The 8,603-nt window shown below is 42.4% G+C and overlaps 1 long non-coding RNA gene across 1 annotated transcript in view; it reads right to left on the bottom strand.

Moving 5' to 3' along the window:
- Nucleotides 1-1,279: 1,279 nt before the first annotated feature.
- The window catches only part of LOC112424011 (uncharacterized), a 29,505-nt gene continuing 22,181 nt past the window's right edge, over nt 1,280-8,603 (bottom strand). Inside the window, exon 3 of the long non-coding RNA XR_003014621.2 lies at nt 1,280-1,543. This is a non-coding gene — a long non-coding RNA (uncharacterized lncRNA). The remainder of the gene's footprint in view (nt 1,544-8,603) is intronic.

The following is an 8,603-nucleotide window of genomic DNA, read 5'->3' as shown; positions in this document are numbered from 1 at the left end:
TGAGGGATTCACAAAAGATTCCAACCAGTGGAGATAAGGTCAGTTTTTATCACGGACAGGGCTGTTGAGACTGTGGCTTGGTTCTAGGGCACAGTAACGCCCTATCCCTGAATTCTGGGGTAAGACAGGCTTGCCCACCATTCAGAGGCAATGCTGACCAACCGCAGGTCTGTGACCCTAAGTTAGACAGCTGGAGAGAAAAGCAGAAAACCAGGGTGCTCTCAGCAGGAAAGAAGGGGCTTTCGCCCTAACAGGGTTTGGGTTTGTGTCCCTGCCCAAATCTTGTCTCTGTATAATACAAAACTCTCATGTCTCGGTGTTGGAGGAGGGGCCTGGTGGGGGGTGATTGGATCATGGGGGTGGATTTTCCCCTCACTGTTCTCGTGCTGGTGAGTGAGTGAGTTCTCACAAGATCTGGTTGTTTAAAAGTGTGTAGCACTTCCTCTGTCTCTCTTCCCCCTCCTCCCTTCCAGCCATGTGAAGATGTGCTGCTCCTTCATCTTCCACCATGATCGTAAGTTTCCTGAGGCCTCCCCGGCCATGCTTCCTGTACGGCTTGCAGAGCTGTAATCCAGTTAAACCTCCTTTCTGTAAACATTACCTAGTCTCAGGCATTTCTTTATAGCAGTGTGAGAACAGACTAATACATTCCCCAAATCACATGTCAAATAAGTTACTCCTCCCAGCCTGGGCAAAATAAACAGGATGCTTTAGGGGAAAATCCTACTCATAAACTAAAAGATTGGGGAATAAAGGCACCTCTTCTCCCTTTCCCCAATAGTTCTGTTGGTTCTTTCAATTAATATTTCTTGATTCAGGCTGGGTGCGGTGGCTCACACCTATAATCCCAGCATTCTGGGAGGCCACGGCTGGTGGATCACTTGAGGCCAGGAGTTGGAGACCAGCCTGGCCAACATAGTGAAACCCCCTCTACTGAAAATACAAAAATTAGCTGGTCATGGTGGCATGCCTGTAATCCCAGCTACTTGGGAGTCTGAGGCAGGAGAATCACTTGAAACTGGGAAGCAGAGGTTGCAGTGAGCTGCGATGGCACCACTTCACTCCAGCCTGGGGCAGCAGAGTAAGAATCTGTCTAAGAATAATAATAATTCTAGATTTAGTATTTAGTGGTTTGAGAGCCCAAGCAGCCTATAATAACAACATTACAATCACCTGTAGAGGAGACGTGAAACTTTACCTCTGCTTTCTTAGGTCCTGGCTGGACCTGAGAGTGAAGTTGACCTAGGTAGATTATCAGGAGAAAAGCATACAAATTTAATAGAGGTTTTACATGACAAGGGAGCCTGAATAAGGAACTAAAGACCCAAAGAAATGGCAATACCTAAATGCTTTTACATTAGGTTGAGCAAAAAGAAGAAACTATGGAAAAGTAAGTAAATTATGTGGGGAGGCTGCAGGAAGATAAGCATTATTTTACCAGGGTCTGTTCCTATGGAATTCTCTTCGCTATGGCTCCTGGTCGCAGAAGCCTTCTTTTCTCCGGTACAGGGAAGGGCATCTTTCACATGGGTGTTTTTACCTCCTGTTTTTGGGGAGAAAAGGGGAGAATGACACGCACTTCTTGTATCTGCTGTTTTTCAAGTGTTTCTAACTCAAAATAATCCTTAGGCCAAAGTGACACATTTTGGGGTGCACATTCTGGCACCCTTTACCTGTACATGGATCATTTATTCCAGAGGTTCTCAAATTTTTACAGAACTTTGGCATCACTGTGAGGTGACTGTAATAGCACTCAAGAGTTTGGGTTTCATCAAGTATTACTGAATCAAAATCTGCCAGCAGGAAACGCAGGCACTGAGAGCCAGCCCATAATGCCAAAGGCTTTGTGGAGCTCTTGCTGTGTCCTCGGGATGCAGAATTAAGCTGGAAACGGTCCCTGTCCACAGTCTTGAAGAGGAAACACACAAGTAGGCAAATAAATTCCAGCACAGTGGAAGGCTGTGACAGCAGGAGGATGGGAAATGAGCGGAGGAAGCCAATCGCCCCAGCTTCACAGGGGCTGGTTCTGACATTCACATCTCAGACCCAGAGGATCCTGGAAGGACTCCACATTGATTAATGGGCTCCTTTTCTTTCTGGCTTTGGGCTCTGCTCAGCCAGCAGGGCACCCCCGCAGGAGACAGAGAAGGAGCTAGGTGTTCTCCCCCTGGCTCGTGCCACAGGGTGGTGTGTGCCAAGGGGGGCTGGGTAGGGAAGCTCCTGACAACAGGACTCTTTCCTGGTGGCGGCACCACCGTGAGAGAAGAACAGGGGAGGCCCCAGCTTCCCTCTGGACCCTTCAGGCTGGGGGTGGCAGGGGCTCCCCACCACCTGAGCTAGTGAACTCTATACCCTGTCCATACCTATGCAAATGGTTCCCTTATGAAAGTCTCCTAACATTACCCCATCCACATGTGCCAGTGATTCCCTGACTTGTACAGGAATCAATGGCTTGGAAGAAGATTCTGAAATCAGTCATGGAGGGCTTAGGAAATGCTGCCCTGCCCGTGCTCCTGGTGGCACAGAGGCCGACGTCATGCAGAAAATTATTGACATTAATTACTTTGAGTTAACAATAGATTCAGATGAACCTCTCTGAAGTCGAGAATTTCTGGAAGCCATAAACCAATGTGTTTTACTGATATATTCCTCTTCATGAATGTACAACAGTGATATATCATTGTTTAAAATCTTTATCTTAATAAATCTACCTATTTCGGTAAGTACAAAGTAAAAATCTTGGGTGATAAGAAAGCACTTTTTCCCAATTTAGTTGACCACCTACATTGTTTTAATGAAACAAAGTAATGATAACTCATACAACCAATGGCATTTTAGATTCCACAAACAATGATAACGGCTTTTGGCCTGAGTTCTGCCTGGCCTGGTATTAATACTGTGTTCCCTGCCTCCTTCTGCAGCCTTGCACATCCTTAGCTAGCCTCTCATTTTCAACATTTCTGAATTACTTTATTTTAGATCCTCTCTTTTACATAGTTCAGGGCTTTGCTTTATAAGTGACCTTTTTTTTTGTCTTATTTCCGCCAAGAACATATTTAATGATTTTCACAAATCTTTTGTCATAGTTCCCTTTGTCATCTCTTGGTTGACTGAAATTTATTCTCCTATGGTTTCCTAAAGGAAAAGCCCATGAGAACAGTATTTTCTATCTTAATGCATGTTTAATGGTGTTTTACTGACTTTTTTTTTTTTGACATGGAATATCACTCTTGCTGCCCAGGCTGGAATGCAATGATCTCAGTTCACTGCAACCTGCGTCTCCCGGGTTCAAGCAATTCTCCTGCCTCAGCCGCCCTAGTAGCTGGGATTACAGGCGCCTGCCACCACGCCTGGCTAATTTTTTTGTATTTTTAGTAGAGATGGGGCTTCACCATGTTGGTCAGGCTGGTCTCAAACTCCTAAGCTCAGGTGATCTGGCCGCCTCAACCTTCCAAAGTCTGGGAATACAGGTGTGAGCCACCACGCTCAGTGTTTTACTGACCTTTTTACACAAAAGGACAGTTTGCCTTCAACTTTCCTCTTTTCAGTATTTTGCAGGTGTTGTTTTGCTACCTTCTAGTTAAATTTTGCCAGGAGGAAACTAGAGGCTAATCTTTTACCTGCCTTGCAAGTCATTTTCTTTTCTTTTTTTTCGTTTTCTTATGTTGCTGTTTGTTGTTTTGGCCTTACTGACTTCAAAACTTTATCTCAAAGCACAATGATTTGACTAGAATCATTTCAGTGTTTACGATTCTAGTCCTGTTTTCCTAGGGCATAGTATACCTTTCAGTATGTTGCTTGCTTTTAATTTCAGGAACATTTTTTGAATTAACATGGAAATAATCATTGTTATTTTGTTTTCTCTTTAGGATTTTAATTTTTGTGCATCACAAATTCTTACCTGGTTTCTGATCTATCTTTTTTCCCTAGTCCTTTTAATTCTTCCTGTGTTCCCATTTCATTGAATTCGCTTTTCTCATCTGGTGTCCCTATCCATTTGTGCAGCTTCCATTTCTATTCGTGCAGCTTCCATTTCCATTCATGCAGCTTCCATTTCTATTCTTCCTAGTGCTCCTTTTGATGTCATTTACTTTTCATTTTTTCTTAAATAATAATTCTGAGTTCTCTAAGCTCATGTTTCATCTACTGTTATTTAGTCATCATTTCCTTAAGTTCTAAAATACCTGATTTGTGATTCTCCTGCATAGAGGTTATTTATTAAGATTTTTTTTTAATCATAGAGAAACAGTCACTTTAACAATCTGCGCTGTGACAATGTGTTTTCTGGTGAGTGTTATTTCTCTATTGAAATTTTATTGCTTTTTTTTTCAAAAATTTTCACGTAGTAGCTTGCGTCAGTGATGCCCCAGCTCCTTCCTAGCCGCTGTTTTTTTTTTCCCCATCATTGAATGACTTAGAATTTGTGGACATTTCCTGTATAAAGGAGGGGTCCAGGGAACCTTCAGATTTTTACTGTGAAAGATTCTGCCCTCTGCTGCCGTAGAAACATAGCTTCCTGCAAATGTGGCCAGTTACTGTATTTCCCTCTCTCTCCTTCTTTTTTGATATCTCATTTCCTCTAACTCTTTGAGCCAAGCCAAGTTCAAGAAGGCTTCTCCCTTATACTCTGTTTCTCCATCCCTTGTTTCTAACAAGGAATTCAGCTGTATGTTTCAGTTCAGCTGTATGTTTCCATCGTTTTTGGGAAATGTGTTTTTCCTAGCTTTTCTAAAGATCTGCTACAATTTAGCTCACCTTCAGCTTTTCATTATTTTACTCTTCAATCTTGCTTGCATGCTTCTGCAAGATCTTAGCTGTTTCTAGTATCCTGTGCATGCATTTTGTACTAGAGGGGATACATCTATCTCAAAATGCTCAAAATGGAGGTTTTGCTCAAAATGGAGGTTTTCCTTTTACGATTTCCAGGAGGAGAAAGGGAGAGATGATGATCTATGCAGCAATGCTCATAGTGTACATCCACTTAGAAATGTTTTAATTTGATTTATGGGAAATATTTTCTGTGGGTATTAGCTTTTGGTTAATATACTATACAGAGATGCTGCTTGACTTACAATGGGGTTATGTCCCAATAAATCCATTGTAGGTTGAAAATATGGTAAGTTGGAAATGGCTTTAAAGGATAAGATGGTCAAGATGGTGAAATGCAGAAGCCCTAACTCGTGTGCGATGGCCATTACTGGTTTGCAACTTCATGCTGGGAAGTTGTCTTGAGTTTCATCTCAAGAATAATTGCCTTCATCTCATCAGAAGCAGGAAACACAGATGAGTGTCTGTAGAAATGAAGAGATGGGAAACACAATATCCAAAAAACTGCAGGCAACACAGTCCACTGTGCAGTACTGGCTGTTACCCCGCTGGTCGTGGGGCTGCCCGGGTGCTGCGGCTCACTGCTCCTGCCCAGCAGCAGGAGGGAGTATTGGACAGCACGTCCCCAGCCCTGGAAGAGATCAAAAGTCAAAAGTGGAAGTGCAGTTTCTACTGAATGTGTATCACTTTTGCAGCACCCTAAAGTCAAAAAATTAAGTCAAACCATTTTAAGTCAGGGAACATCTGTCTAGCTGTAGGACAATTCTTGAAGAACTAAATGCAGGGCTCCCAGCATGGTGCAAATATTAGGGTAACATTCAGTTTAATTAAATGTCAAATCATAGGGTGGAAAATGACAGTGTCTTTGTCCAAAAAGCAGATGCAGAAGCAGCATAATCCACAGAAATTTTCCATTTCATTTGCGACCCAGCGGCTAGAATCCATTATCTGTTAAGTATTGTTCCAGGGCTTCAGCCTCCCCCACAGATTTCTCCTGTTTTTACTGTTGCTGCAGGGACTGGCCCCGTCTTCTGAGGGCCAGGCCTCCGTGGTGGCTGCACACCTCTGCCTTAAATACTTTCACACTTGCAGAAAAGGACCTTCTTGAAGTAAAAAAGACACCGTCCTCTTCTGCATGGGCCAATGCTCAACATACACATGCATAGAAAAAATTTCCAGGAACTAATAAACTAAGCACCGGGCAAATAAAACAATGCATGACCTAATTTCACCTCTAAGTTCGCTCTTGTGTAGGAGAAGATAAGCATTTCTTTCACTGTGAAGTTGGGGTGGTATCTAATAAATCAGAATGAAAACTCAGGTTTCGTAACAGCAGTGATTTCTCTTCCAGAAAGGGCTCTGAATACCTTGCTACTTACTTGAACATGCTGTCCTTCAAGGCAGGAACTGAGGCAGGGCTCACACCTGTAATCCCAGCACTTTGGGAGGCCAAGGTCAGAGGACTGCTTGAGCCCAGGAGTTTGAGGCCAGCCTGGGCAACATAGTGAGACCCAGCCTCTACCAAAAAAAAAAAAAAAAAAAAAGTTGATGCTTGCCTGTAGTCCCAGCTACTCAAGAAGCTGAGGTGGGAGTATCACTGGAGTTCAGGAGGCAGAGGTTGCAGTGAGCTGGCATCACGCCACTGCACTCTAGCCTGGGTGACAGAGTGAGACTCTATCTCAAACAAACAAACAAACAAACAAATAAAACAAAGTAGGAGATGATATCCAAGCCATTTGTGATTTGTTCTGACCTTCCAATCTGTGATTTAGGTATTGATTTAGAACGCATTTTATTCATCCCATAAAAATCTCTGCCAATTCTTCCTTTTTTTTTTTTTTTGAGACGGAGTCTGGCTTTGTCACCCAGGCTAGAGTGCAGTGATGTGATCTTGGCTCACTGCAACCTCTGCCTCCTGGGTTCAAGTGATTATCCTGCCTCAGCCTCCCAAGTAGCTAGCTGGGATTACAGGTGCCCACCACTACGCCTGGCTAATTTTTGTATTTTAGTAGAGACACAGTTTTGCCATGTTGACCAGGCTGGTCTTGAACTCCTGACCTCAAGTGATCCTCCTGCCTCGGCCTCCCAAAGTACTGGGATTACAGGTGTGAGCCACCACACCTTCTCAGAACAATGTATTCTTTAACTTTTTGTATGCTTTTTTTAGATTGAAAAATTTCAAAATTATAAGCACATTAAATGGTTGAAATTGGACATCAACGTTGAGCTGGAGAAAAATCAATGGTTCCTTCTGATGTGAAAGGAAGCAACAATATATAAATACAGGTCTATGTCTTCATTTCTCCTTGTAACAAAAATGGGGTTATTCAGTGTTGAAAATTTCCTTAGGCAATTCCCCAAACAACTACTTAAAAATACCCAGAGGTGGCCACTTGTTCTGTGCCTACATCAGACTCCAAAAAAGGAACAAACACTTTCAGCAATGCTGATTGACCCTCCTATAAGTTTCTCTCATTTTAAAACATGGGAGAATCATCACTTCTCACTCAACAGAAGAGGTCAGGTTTAGGACCGTGCTGTGTTTGTTTTATTGCTACTATGTAAGCTAACTTTGATTCTGGCCAGAACGATCAGCTTATGTTTATATCAGCTTTAACAAGATCTATAACTGTTTTCCCTCTTCACTATCCTGGCTATATGTGGGATATAAACTTCTGTGCTTCTTACCAGGAAAAAAAAAATCCAATTTCAAAGACTCAGGTCTAACCACCAGGTGACTTTAAAATCAAATTATTCTGTATAATTTTACAGAATGACAGCAAGTTTGTTGAATGATACGATATTGATGTATATATGAATTTTTAGTTGGAGACTAAAATCTGTTTTAGAAATAGACCCAGTGCTTTTTAGAAAGTATTTAAATTTTTCCCATTGATCGTATAGTTCCCTAAAGTTTTAGCTTCTTAAAAAATCTAAACAGCATTATGCTTTTAAAGAAAGCAAAGTGGGACGTTTGATTATGAGATGTAAGGAATGCTAATGTTTTATAGTTATGTCTTCGATAATCAGCTTCTAACTTTTTTTTTTTTTTTTTTTTTTTTTTGAGACGGAGTCTCGCTCTGTCCCCCAGGCTGGAGTGCAGCGGTGCGATCTCGGCTCACTGCAACCTCCGCCTCCCAGGATCACGCGATTCTCCTGCCTCAGCCTCCCGAGTAGCTGGGACTACAGGCGTTCGCCACCATGTCCAGCTAATTTTTGTATTTTTAGTAGAGACGGGGTTTCACCATGTTGGCCAGGATGGTCTTGAACTCCTGACCTCATGATCTGCCTGCCTCGGCCTCCCAAAGTGCTGAGATTACAGGTGTGAGCCACTGTGCCCAGCCCAGTTTCTAACATTTTTAATAACCATCATACAATTGAAACAAGGTGCAACTGGACTCATGGGGTCATGGGTCCATTTCCTGACTGCGGGTTTAGACCATCCAGCTTGTTCTCCTGCCACCCACTCTTCGCATGGAAGGATGAAGCAAGTGACAATCAGCCAACATGTGCTCAAATGGCTAGATGTTCGATATTGAGTAGAAAAATCCTTACACATCAGCTGAGTTTTTCAATGTTTACCCATATATTTTGGCACAGAATAAACCAAATCTGTGATTTTTCAGCATGGTATGGTTGTAGAGTTCATGAACTATTATTCCATCTCGGGAATACGTTGAGGAGTAAAAGTAAATTTTATTATTGCAAAAGATGCAGTAATATGTGGTATTTTGTTTTAAAAGTGAAAACTTACTCAGCAAACGCGTGGCATACAG

This window comes from Macaca nemestrina, chromosome 3 (genome assembly GCF_043159975.1).
Source record: "Macaca nemestrina isolate mMacNem1 chromosome 3, mMacNem.hap1, whole genome shotgun sequence".
NCBI classification, from domain to species: domain Eukaryota; kingdom Metazoa; phylum Chordata; class Mammalia; order Primates; family Cercopithecidae; genus Macaca; species Macaca nemestrina.
Note: the sequence above shows the minus strand (reverse complement) of the source record. Positions and strands in the feature narration are given on the sequence as shown.